Below are 14458 nucleotides of genomic sequence, written 5' to 3' on the forward strand. Positions count from 1 at the left end.
ATTACTATATTTTAAGAACCCAAATGCAACAATTCACCAATATAAATCAAGTCACACAATTTAACATACAACACTATACTTAATTCCACAACATCCACTCATTAAATGAATACATATAAACGTGTGACACACAATCATACAATGCACTATCGTTCTCGGGCTTTCACCGAAAGATACGCGTCCGCACCCAAATATACTCCCCATTTGGAGTCTTCCCGGGGTAAACTTTTGGGTCTTTCACCCTAGGGATCTCTCTCCCTTCTTAGTTCGTCTCACACGGGCTTTCACTTTTCATCACTATTTTATTTTTTTCCATTTCATACACTTTTCACAATTTTTTTTTTTCATTTCTTCATACAACCATGATGCAAATGAATGCCACAAATTCCAAAATTCCTTAATAATTTCTACAATTCCAATAATTTCAACATTCTCAATAACCCAATAAAATAAAATTTTCACATTAAAATTCCCGAAAATATACCAAAAAATTTTCGAAAATTCAAACATCAATATACTTGAATTTATATCACAATTTCAGAATTTTTCAAAAACTCTAATAATTCCCAATATTTGAAAATAACTAATTTTTCACAATAAAATTACCGCAAATATTCCAATCAATTTTCAAAAATTCATAAGTCACTAGATTTAAAATCTTGCCCTAATTCCGGAATTTTCCTACATTTCTAGCAATTTTTAACAACCTAAAATAATTATTTATTAATTACAAAGAATTCCGGAAATTACAAAAAAATCCAAAAAAAATCCCAAATCATTCCAAAAAATTCACACAACATCAAAATTACCTAATTAACTCATAATTATCAGATTTATAATTTTTTTCCAATGAAAAATACATTAAATTTAAGTTTTAGGGTTAGTTTTCCCCTACCTCATATATGAAAATTTGGCCGTTAAAAACGAAATCAGCCATCGTAGACTTGTTCCTCTAGTCGAATAGAGCACCTCCACCGAATTTGGGCCGAAACAGAGGTTGTTTGCCCATCCAAACGGCCGGTCAAAGATCCGGCGAGTGACCAAATTTTCTGCAGTAGCCCCCCTCTCTCTCTCTCTCTCCCCGCGTGCTGCCCATTTTCCAATTCTCCCCTTTTTCCTTTTTTTTTTTTAACAACAAAGACTTCCTACCACCAGCCCATATCTAAGCCTAATCCATGACATCACCCACTTAAGCCCAACTCCATTATTATTATTATTTTTTTTCTTTTACAACCCATTACCTTAAACGGCCAATATTTAAAGCCCAATGAATATTTTTATTTTATTTATTTTATTTTATTTTCTTTTCTTTATTCTAATTGTTTTATTTGATTTCCAATTCATTTTTTTTTAATTTTCCGGAAAATTTCAATTTCTAAAATCCTAAGAAATTTTCTACCCTAAGGCTGACATGGCATAAAATTTCAACTCGTTTAATTGACCGACACAATAAAACGAAATTCACCAATCCGAAATTGACACGTGTTCTCCAAATACTTTTCTTTTTGACTTTTCAATCATAACACAAAATAAGACTTTTTAAACTAAAAATGTTAACGTGTCATAAAATACCCGGACAATCTAGAACACCTAAGCAAAGATATATCATAAACAAATTTTGGCTTTATCAGGACTCTTAACAGCCTTCAGATCTGAACCCATCTTTCTCTTATGTTTGTCATCAACACAACCATGGAAATTACATGGCTAAGCACATCTCTATGTCTTCTCTTTCTCTTGTTTGCTTTCAATATCTTCCTCCAAAGAAGAAGAATACATCCCCACCTCCCACCAAGCCCGCCTGCTATTCCGATTCTTGGTCACCTCCATCTCCTCCTTAAACCACCAATTCATCGGCAATTACAGAATCTTTCTAAAAAATATGGTCCTATCTTCTCCCTTCGCTTCGGATCCAGTCCTGTTGTTATCATATCCTCTCCGTCCACTGTTGAAGAATGTTTCACCAAGAACGACATCATTTTTGCCAACCGGCCTCGCTTGCTGATCGGCAAGTACATAGGCTACAACTACACCACTATTGCTTCAGCATCATATGACGAACACTGGCGCAATCTCCACCGCCTCAGCGCACTGGAAATCTTCTCCTCAAATCGCCTCAACATGTTTCTAGGGATTCGCAGGGATGAAATCAAGATTTTACTACACCGATTGTCTCAGAAGTCAAGGGACAATTTTGCAAGGGTAGAGTTGAGACCGATGTTTACAGAGCTAACATGTTATATTCTAATGAGAATGGTTGCAGGAAAGAGGTACTATGGGGAAGCTGTGGATAGTGAGGAAGGCAAGCATTTTCAGAAAATAATGAGAGGGATTTTTGAACTGGCTGGGGCGTCAAATCCAGGAGATTTTTTGCCTTTACTACGGTGGGTTGATTTTGGGGGTTATGAGAAAAGTTGGTGAAGCTCAATAGAGAGAAAGACGTGATCTTCCAAGGTCTTATTAAGGAGCATAGAAGTCCTGACCAGGGTCTAGTGAATAAAAACAGCATGATCGATCATCTGCTTTCACTGCAAAAATCAGAGCCAGAATATTACACAGACGAAATCATAAAAGGGCTTGCACTGGTGAGTGAACTTCTGCGTTTTTGTCTTTCAGAAACAGGTCGCCAAAAAGAATAATTCTATTTAAGCCTTGGCTTGCTGGTTCGCTTCTTAGAAAAGACACTGACCATAAATGATTCATTTGCCATTAAGTCTGCAGGAGATCAAGCGCTGCATATTCTTTTAGCGCTGCATATTCAGTTTTATTTTCATTGATAACAAAATTTTGCAGGTGTGAGGAAATAAAGAGTGAAAAAGCAACAAGAAATGATGTCCTACTTTTCGTTTTCAATATTTCTCAAATCTATAAATATTGCATTGCGCAGATCTTAATTTTTGCTGGTACTGACACTACTGCGACGACAATAGAATGGGCTATGTCTCTTCTACTCAATCATCCTGATGTTTTGAAGAAAGCTAGAGCAGAATTGGACACTCATGTTGGAAAAGATCGTTTGACGGAAGAATCAGATTTCCCCAAATTACAATATCTTCGAAGTATCATTTCTGAAACCTTAAGATTGTTTCCGGCAACCCCACTTTTGATGCCACATATTTCTTCAGACAATTGCCAAATAGGAGGATTTGATATACCAAGAGGCACAATATTATTGGTCAATGCTTGGGCCATTCACAGAGACCCTAAGTCGTGGAAAGATCCTACAAGTTTCAAGCCAGAGAGGTTCGAAAATGAGGAAGGTGAGGCATACAAGCTATTGCCATTTGGCTTAGGAAGAAGGGCTTGCCCCGGTGCTGGCCTGGCTAATCGAGTGATAGGTTTGACTTTGGGGTTATTGATTCAGTGTTATGAGTTGGAGAGAGCTAGCGAGAAGGAGGTTGACATGGCTGAAGGGAAAGGAGTCACCATGCCCAAATTGGAGCCATTGGAAGCCATGTGTAAAGCTCGTGCTATTATCAGAAAGGTATTATAAAACAATGAAGCGACATCTGGTTGATGTTAGCATTATTAATTGTCATATATTTGTGTCATACATTTTATCAGTGTGCTCATCATATATATTTGTTATGTTATTTTAGCTAGCCTAGTCTAAAAATAAAAGATTATGATTATGTAAACTTTTTTTTGTTATTTTTTTCTTATCTAAATGAGCAATTTTGTTATATAGTTTTCATGCCAAAAATATTAAACATTCATCATATACAATAACCTAAATTGAATAATTATAGATATTGCATCAATTAGTCCCATTACCAACTATTTTTAAAAAATATGTTAAAGCTTGCAGTCCTTGCTTCTCGAAAGGCAGTTAAATTGCCTACAATTATGCCATGTTATGCATCCTTAGCACATTATGGTGACCCAATAGGGCAATCTCCCCCACCTTGGCTTTCTTGGAATATTCCCTTCAAATTGTCTTAACATGCTTTTGGGTTTCAACATGCAATGGCTTTTTCCCAAAGAGCTTTTGGAAGTGTCTTGACCTTCAACATGCTTCTTGTCATCTCTACTAGGGTTATGTTCTTCCTTTTGTTTATACCGTTTCATTGAGGTGTATAGTTAATTGTTAATTATTGTCAAATGCCCTGACTTTTATAATAATTATAAAATTCATTGATGGTAAATCCTCCTATAATTATCAGATTCTAATATCTTAATATTGCAACTATTCTGTCTTTCAACAAGAATTTTGAAATCTTTAAGCTTGCTAAAAACCTTATATTTTTCTTTTAACAAATAAATCCAAGTTTTTTCTTATAAAATCATCTGTAAAGGTCAATATATATTTGTTATAATTAAGAGATTTTATCTCATCAAATCATATACACACGCACCAAATCTAAAGGTTTAACTCTTTTGGATATTCTAATTGAAAAATGATTCCTATGTTGTTTCCTAAGTAGACATTCTTCACAAACATGATATGGATCATCAATTAGTGATAATCCTATCACCATATTCATATGCACCAAGAGCTTCAACCCATGAAAATTGAGATGACAAAAGGGAAGATGTCAAAGCCAATTGCAATCTTCTACAATTGCCTTCAAATAAAATGAAGTTTTGGTTGAAAAAACATAGGAAATATCATATTTTTTTGTCATCTACACATTTGAAATCATCTTCTTATTTTTATCATTAAGAGTACAAACTCTACTAAAAATACTAATGATATGTTTTTTTTTGTTAATTGTCCCATGCTAAACAAATTAAAAAAAAATCTAATACAAAAAATAGATCTACTATGGTAACATTAGTGACATATTTAAATGTATTTTAATATTATCTTTGCCCATGATTGAGACTTTAAATTTACTTCCAAAATTAACTTTTCATTTAACTGATTCATCAAATTGCAAAAACAATTTTTTCTTATCACACGTGTGATTGTTCCGTTTTGTATCAAAGAACCAAACATCTTTATGGTTTATGTTAGATGTTGTTACATTATAGACCAATATCAAATTCTACTCAACCTCAATGGTGTTTGTCGACTCTATTTGTTCATTCTATAATTTCATTCGACATTTTGAATTGTAGTGTCCATACCACTTACATCTAAAACATTATAAGTGTGACTTGTCTTTAGATCCAAGAATGTTGACCATTCCTCTAGAATAATTTTTATTATATCCCCATCTCTATGATTGGAGTTGTTGTGTCCTCCTCTACATCCATAACCTTGACCTTTGCTACTTTATTGATCATCGTGACCTCTTGTAGACGTTTTACTTTTCAAGACCTACTCCAAACTAGTAGAGTCAATTATTTTATTCATCCATTATTCACGTGAATACTTACGCTCATCAACCCTTCAATTGTGAAAGTGAAGATATTTCTTCTTTCTTCATTTAATTACAACAACATATTCAAATTTTGCATGTAAAGATCGTATGTATGACTTTCTCTTATATTTTTTTTAATCATCAAGCCTTTCACCATTAACCCACATCTAGTTTATAAGTACCCAATCAAAATAATGTGAGATCAATTTAGAGTCATTAATCATACGGAGAGACTTGAATTCACATCTTAATGTTCGTAGCGCCATTCACTTGACATGATCATTACATTAATTTATATAATTTGTGTAGATTAATTTATACCTTTATTTATTTTTATGCTTCTACTTTTGAAATTTTCTCAAGTATGGATTCATTTTCTGCTTAGAATATTGCATAGAGTGCTTATATATATATATAAGAATATTTCAATAAGTCTTTTTACTCCTTTGATAGTGTCTCAAATTCTTTTGAATCAACCACTTTGTTATAGTCATGATCTATTAAACGCTATAAATCTTAAGATCTAAATAAGACATACATTTAATCCACTAGTTACTAAAATTCTTACTTGTGAATTTTAAGAGTTGAGGTTGAATTAATTTGTAATTATTTACCGTCATAATATCGCTGACCAAATTGTAACTTTCTTGTTATCTATTTTGCATATTCTTAGGTATTATGGTACTTATCTTCTCGTTTTTCACCCTCCGTAATCTTTTGGCTTTGATATGAACAATACTCTTATTCTTATACCACTTGTTGGTAGCTCTACTCTTCTAGCTTTTCACCTTTCTTGATCTTTTATTGTTTTTACATTTTTTTCAACATAATAAACTAATCATATTTACACTATACTTCCAATTTATAATTAAAAGAAAAAGGTTTGAGAGTTGAATAGCTATGTATCCATGTAAACTTTGTTTCAACGTAATTAATAAATAAGAGTTAATATGATTCAAACTATCATTATAACTCAAAGTGAAAAGAAAAGAAAAAATAGCTTCAAGCCAAGATAATAAGATAATGAAATTGAGATAAATACCAATATTTATTATAAATGAAAAAATAATGATCTAAGAAAGTCTCTTGCATCCATAATAATTACAAAAAAAAAAAAAGGTTAGGGACACTAAATAGCTTTGTATCCACATAGCTTCTTATAGGACAAAATTAATTAATAAATAAGGAGATAGAGTGTATTTGATAATGATTTTAGAAAATATTTTTTAGTCTTTTTCATACTTGAAATATTTATTTTTCAAGAATTAGAAATGGTAAAAATATTTTTCAAAATTACGTACTATCAAACACAGTGTTAATTTCATTCAAATTATCACTATAAACATGATTAGTATTACATATGTACTTAGAAAACCTCCTATCTGTCCATAGAAATGTTAGTTTCACTTTCAACTTCCTCACAACAAAGTTACATGATCATCAGACTTGGCTAAGTATTGGTAAAAGAAAAATGTACATTCAAAAAATAAAAAATTAAACCCAACTTTTAATTTTGTATGGTTTTGGCAGTATCATGCCAAGTCAAAATAAACGGATAAAAATTGTAATATTTATGCCAAAAAAATAACAAGCATTGTTGATTTGGTCATTTTTGTTAGCTCTTCATTCATCAACCTTTAATTCAACAATATATGTTTTAGTCTAGAAAAAAATGCCAATAATTATAATAGAATATTATAATTCTACATCGTACATGTTCACAAGTGGAATTCAATTTAACTTTAATCTTGCATACTCTTATAGGTAATTATGTAAAAATGTTATGGTATCTTATTTCTTAGTCTATGTTTGGTTTCCATAAATAATGAGGAAAAAAAATGTTAAAGTTGGTTTTAATATAAAAAGATACAAAATAAAATCAAATATAATGAAAATTAACTACAAATTTATATATTTTAAAATTATTTAATTTGTATATATTAAAAAAAATAAATGAAATGAGTTTGAAGAACCATATGAAAATAATTTATTAATTTCAAATTTTCTTTTTCTCAAATTTTCTTTCATTCCATTTTCCTTCCTATTTTCTTTCTTTCACATTTTTCCTTAAATTTCCCGAGAACCAAACATAGTCTTATATAAATTAAGGACTGTTTGGTAATTGTTTTCGAAAATAATTTTCTATTCTAAAAATTAAAACCAAGAAAACATGTTTAGCAATTAGAAACTGTTTACTGTTCTTAAAAACAGAAAACAAGGTATTTTAAGATAACAATTTTTAGTTGTTTTATGTTATTTTCACTTGTTTTCTAAGGGTTATTTTAAAAAAGAATTATACAATTATGTAAAATGATTAAAAATAAAACATTGGATAAACATATTAAAAATAAGTTAAAAACATTTCAGGTTTCTAAACGTACTTTTGTTTTACACAATATTAGATGACAGTTTTTAAAAATTATTTTCAAAAATTGTTTTTTATAACTATTTTAGAAAATAATTGCCAAACACGACTGAGTAATCTTATGGATAATTGACCAAAATAACAGATAAACTAAATAGGATGAGGGAATAAATAGTATCATGACCTCGTAAATCTGATAGCATGAGCTATCAATTGACTTGAGAACTTAAATTGTGTAGGAATGGGGCCATAATTTATACCTCTATAACAACCACTAGCCTGCAAACTTATTTTCGTGTCTGTTTTCTACCTAATAATTAATAGATGAAGAAGGAAACACAAATCAATGGAGAAGGATGCTTAATCCAACTTGATCAGCATCCATTAACAAATAATTTTCTACTAACATTGGCTGTGTCATCAGCAACCTAAAAGTTAAAATAAAGGAATAAAACAATGATATTTGGGTCATTAATTGACCTATTTTCCGATATAATATAATGATGATCTTCTCCCTCCGCTTCGGATCTCGTCTTCTTGTTATCATATCCTCTCCATGCACGGTTGAAGAATGTTTCACTAAGAACGACATCATTTTTGCCAACCGGCCCATCTTTTTGTTTGGCAAGTACATAGGCTACAACAACACCATCGTTACTTCAGCACCGTATGGCGAACACTGGCGCAATCTCCGCCGCCTAAGCGCACTGGAAATCTTCTCTCCAAATCGCCTCAACATGTTTATAGGCACCCGCAGGGATGAAATCAAGATTTTACTACACCGATTGTCTCAGAATTCACGGGATAATTTTGCAAGGGTAGAGTTGAGACTAATGTTTACAGAGCTAACATGTAATATTATAATGAGAATGGTTGCAGGAAAGCGGTACTATGGGGAAGATGTGGATTTTGAGGAAGCCAAGCACTTTCATGAAGTAATGAGAGGGGTTTTTGAATTGGCTGGGTATCCAATCCAGGAGAGTTTTTTCCTTTACTACGGTGGGTTGACTTTGGGGGTTAGGAGAAGAAGTTGGTGAAGATCAAAACAAAGAAAGAGGTGATCTTCCGAGGTCTTATTGATGAGCATCGAAGTCCTAGCCGGGCCCTTGTGAATAAAAACAGTATGATCAATCATCTGCTTTCAATGCAAAAATCAGAACCAGAATATTACACAGATGAAATCATAAAAGGGCATTCATTGGTAACTTCAGTATTGCAGGCAAACTGATTCTCTTTAAGATATACCACTTTTGCCAAAAGAATAATGCTATTCAAACCTAAATTGGCCAGTTTGCTTCTTAGAAAAAACACTGATCAGCATAAATGGTTCTATTTTTGTTAAAAAAAATTAGGTCATATGCGCGCCATTAAGCGTGCAGGAGAGGCAAGCCAACAAAAGTTGGGAAATCAAGCAATTTTTTTTCTACGAGTCAAAGGAATGGCCCCCTGGCCTCTGATTTCCATATAAAGGACAAAGACATAAATATCCTCTTTAACTGCTATTATGATGGACTGAATATCTTTCATAAGTAATCGGAGGAAGATCCGACGATTTTTTCCAGAAAATCCCCAACGAAAAATACACACTATTCCTTCTTTTCTATCGAATCGATCATAACCACTACCTACATTCCACGAAATTGTGCACCACAAATAGGAGCTAATAAAGAGACCGACAATCCCGTAGAAAGACATCACGATCCCTTGTGGAAAAAAAATTATTTGCTGAGACGGAAATAAAGATATCAAATTCCTACCAAAATAACTGGAAGTTCCAACCAATAAGAACCCTAATGAACCTAAAAAAAGGATAAAGGCCCAACAAAAATTACTTATTTTTCGAGACCTCGTTATAAGTTCTATCCACTCTACTAGGTGTTCTGCCAGTGGCTTCTGGGGGTATTCACGTTTGGCATATGCCTGCTCTGACCGAGATCTTTGGAGATGATTCCATACTACAGTTCGGTGGAGGAACTTTAGGACACCCTTGGGGAAATGCACCGGGTGCCGTAGCTAATCAAGTAGCTCTTGAAGCATGTGTACAAGCTCGTAATGAGGGACGTGATCTTGCTCATGAGGGTAATGAAATTATCCATGCAGCTAGCAAATGGAGTCCTGAACTAGCTGCTGCTTGTGAAGTAATTAAGGAAGGAAATCTAATTTGAATTCCCAGCAATGGATACTTTGTAATCCAGTAATTATTGTTCGTTTCCTAAATTGAATTGCAATTAAACTCGGCCCAATCTTTTACTAAAAAAAAAGGATTGACCCGAATACAAAAAGACTATTGTATGTATATATTTTGGATAGATACATACTTATCTAGATATACAATACAAAATCTAAGACTAAACAACTCAAATTTTCTATTGTTGTGTTAGATCCACAATTAATCCTATGGATCCTTAGGATTGGCGTATTCTTTTATATCTTGTAGTTTCTGTTTGAAATGGAAATCTATATGTATGTAGATATCTATAGGGGATCATATGAGGGGGATGTTATTATTTTAGATTTAACCAATTCGATGAATTACGCCTAAAGGTTCACATCAGAATAGTGCTAGTTGATGAGAGTTACTTCGTAAACAAAAAGAGTAAAGTAAAATGTATTCCTATATGGGTTATTCTCTCAATTACAATAAAATACAACTGGATCTAGTATGAGTTGGCGATCAGAACGTATATGGATAGAATGCTGCATATTAATGGTATATCAAACGCAACTAGTATTTGGAGTATGAAATTTCCAATTTTTTTTTTTTTGTTTTTTGAGTATTTATATTAATGTTGGTGTCACATGTGGTTTAATTTTTCTCAAAGCTACAAATATTGTATGCAGATCTTAATTCTTGTTGGTACTGAGATTACTGCAACAACAATAGAATGGGCCATGTCTCTTCTACTCAATCATCCTGATGTTATGAAGAAAACTAGAGTAGTAGAATTGGACACTCATGACAGAAAAGACTGTTTGATGGAAGAATCCGATTTCCCCAAATTACAATATCTTCAAAGTATCATTTCTGAAACTTTAAGATTATTTCCAGCAGCCCCAGTTTTGGTACCACATATGTCTTCAGATAATTGCCAAATAGGAGGATTTAAACAAGCAAGGCATTATCAACAAGCAAGGCAGAAGGTGAAGAAGAAACCCAACTCCCCAACTCCATCATTTTTGTCAAGATGATCACCACATCAAAGCTTCTCCTTCAGCAGTTGGCCTCTTAAGTAGCCAACTTGCCACAACATCATTAAAGAAGAGGGCTAATCTATTAATCAATTCAAATCAAAACATTGGTTTGCCTTTTCAAAATTAAATAGAGTGATTGTATATGCATTCATTCTCCAAATTCCTTTGACTTCCCTTGTTGGATAAATTTTGTGATAGCTTCTATCAAAAAATAAGACTAATTATAATAGATTATATGCATAATTTAATTTCATTACTTGCGTCTAATTTATATTTTAGTCCGTTCTTTTGCATGTGGTATCATTTATTTTTATAAGATTTGTTGCTAGATTTTATTTATTTTGGCATATGAAAATTGTATAAAGCTTGTATAATGATCGAATGAATGACACTTGGCATTCCACCGAAAACCTTGCCTAATTATTCAATGAATGATATTTGGCATTCGGCCGCAACGTTCCCGAACCCTGTTAGGCAAGACGCGTGACAAGGAATAACAACTGCCATCCTTTACATCTAATCTCCTTCATTGGATTTCCATAAATATTTTTGTCATTGGCACAGTTAAAGATGGATACGATCACGAGGAAAACAATTTAAAATGTTCAAGTAAAGTAGCTTTTGAATATAAGCTTGCGTGAGAAAAAAAAATTAAGGTGGTTGTTTCCACTACGTACTCCAGTGCTTACCTTCAATAGTCAACATTAAGTTAAGTTTGAATAGCATATGCATAGAACCCATCTTTCTCTTGATCAATATGTCATCAACAAAACCATGGAAGCTACATGGCTAAGTACATCTCTATCTCTTCTCTTTCTCTTGTTTGCTTTCAGTGTCTTCCTCCACAAAGAAGAACACATCCCCGCCTCCCACCAAGCCCGCCTGCTATTCCAATTCTTAGTCATCTCCATCTCCTCTTGAAACAACCAATTCATCGGCATCTACAGACTCTTTCTCAAAAATATGGTCCTATCTTCTCCCTCCGTTTCGGATCCCGTCTTCTTGTTATCATATCCTCTCCATCCACTGTTGAAGAATGTTTCACCAAGAGCGACATCATTTTTGCCAACCGCCCTTGCTTCTTGTTCGGCAAGACTACAACTACACTACCATTGCTTCAGCACCATATGGTGAACACTGGAGCAATCTCCGCCGCCGCCTCAGCACACTGGAAATCTTCTCCACAAATCGCCTTAACATGTTTCTGGGTATCCGCTGGGATGAAATCAAGCTTCTATTGCGCCAATTGTCTCTGAATTCAAGGGATCATTTTGCAAGGGTAGAGTTGAGACCAATGTTTATAGAGCTAACATGTAATATTATAATGCGAATGGTTGCAGGAAATCGGTATTATGGGGAAGCAGTGGATTTCGAGGAAGCCAAACTTTTTCGGGAAGTAATGAGAGGGATTTTCGAATTGGCTGGAACACTGGCGCACCCTCCTCCGCCTCGTCAGCACACTTGAAGTATTCTCTTCCAATCACCTTCGCATGTTCTAAGGCAACCGTAACGATGAAATCAGTCATTTATTCATCGTTTGTCTTGGGATTCCAGGGGTAATTTTGTGAAGGTAGAGTTGCTGCTAATATTTAATATTATAATGAGGATGATTGCAGGAAAGCGCTACTATGGTGAAGACCTGCACGTTGAGGAGGCGAGGCATTTCCAAGATATTATAGGGAAGATCTTTGAATTGGGCGCAACATCAAATCCAATAGATTTTTTTGCCTCTGTTGCGATGGATAGATTATGGAGGTTATGAGAGGAAGATGCATGGCAAATAGTATAGTGTTAGATGCGATCTTGCAAGGTTTTGATTAATGAGCATACAATAAAAATGGTTTAGTGGGTAATAATACTATGATCGACCATCTATTATCATTGCAAAAATCAGAACTAGAATACTACACAGATGACATCATTAAAGCTTGTGGAATGACCTCGAAAGTTTTAAGCTGTAGAGGTTTGAGAATAGGGAAAGAGATACATCCAAACTACTGCTCTTTGGAGTGGGAAGGAGGGCGTGTCCTGGGATTGACCTACCAAACCATAGTGTGGATTTGGCTGTGGGGTCATTAATTCCAGAGTTTTATGTGCAAGAAAATAGACTATAGGAAAATTACATATAATAATGATGAGATATGAGAACATGTAATAGAAATGATAATACTATTTTAAGAAAATAAAAGTGGACAAATACTTGGTATTTCTGTATATAATATGAATTATAATAATTTTTACAAAAAGTGGTTGTTATTGGAAAAAACAAATATCATTTGAATTAATTATATATAATAATGATAAAATATAAACACATATAATAGAAATGATAATACTATTTTAGGAAAAAAAGTGGACAAACACTTCGTATTTTTATATATAAGATAGATTAAAATAATTTTTATAAAGCATAGGTTGTCATTGGAAAAAACAAACACCATTTGAATTAATTAGATATAATAATGAGAGGATATAATCACATATAATAGAAATAATAAGACTATTTTTGGAAGAAAAAATTGTCAAAACACCTCTTAATATATATCTTAATATATATATATATATATATACACGCGTGATATAGAGCATACATGGTACATCATGTATTGTTTCTATTTCTAAAGATTGTCCTCAGACTGCTGAAGCCTACCTGCATCAGTAAAAATTGAATAGCATATACTCAATATATTAAGAGAGTCTCATAGTAATCTTAATGTAAACCTGATGTGAGCTACTTCAAAACATGCATATGACTATTTCTACCTACAAAATAGAGGATTGTGGTTTACATATGTTACAGTTTTAGCGAAGGGATGGAGCAAGATTGAACAAGAATGACAGAAGTTGTAAAAGAAACTCAACACTACCATTCTCGTTAAGACTATTATATCAACCATTCTTACTATATGAGTTCTTTTTCAGCATTTGGCCTTCCATGCAACCAACTCGCAACACTTTGGTTTGAGGAGAGGCCTTCCTCACACCATCATAAAAAAAGAGGCCGCCTCCATTGCCTCATTGATGGTGGCGGCGCTTCAAACTTAGACTTTCAAGGATACAATTGACTATTTGAAACAATGTTATGGGTTGTCATTGTGGTCTGAATCATTGATTTAGTGGTGTATACATATAAAAAGAGAGAGATAAGGCAAAACTAACAATGGGTTTGGGATTGATTTTGAGAGAGTTAAAAGTAGTCACTATACTTGGAAACGCATCCTATACAAAATTAGGTATTTGATAAACTTTTCAAATTCTCTTTTAACAGTCTAAAAAATTACTTGAGTTGATTAAAGGAAAATAACTTGATGCATGATTTTTCGAAAATACTTTTATAAAATATTGTAGATAAAAGTGCTTTAATCGAAATCATTTCTAAATGTACTTTAAATTTCATATTTTCAAACTTTCCTAACCTTTCTTTAACCAAAACTCATTTAAGCTTTGTCTATATGTTTTGACTCTTCACTCATTTTTTTATTGTCTAAAAATATTATGTAAAATAACATGGTCAAACATGAATCTTATTATTAATAATTTTTTTAAAAAATAAAAAGTAAATAAAAAATAATATGAGCAAGTTTTTTCTACTCAA

General features: G+C 33.0%; 1 pseudogene; it reads left to right on the plus strand.

Annotated features, from left to right (window-relative positions):
* The first annotated feature begins 1582 nt into the window (after positions 1 to 1582).
* On the plus strand, positions 1583 to 3521 carry LOC100243973 (cytochrome P450 81Q32-like; annotated as a pseudogene).
* The last annotated feature ends 10937 nt before the right edge of the window (positions 3522 to 14458 follow it).

This window comes from Vitis vinifera, chromosome 7 (assembly GCF_030704535.1).
Source record: "Vitis vinifera cultivar Pinot Noir 40024 chromosome 7, ASM3070453v1".
In the NCBI taxonomy this organism is placed as follows: Eukaryota; Viridiplantae; Streptophyta; class Magnoliopsida; order Vitales; family Vitaceae; genus Vitis; species Vitis vinifera.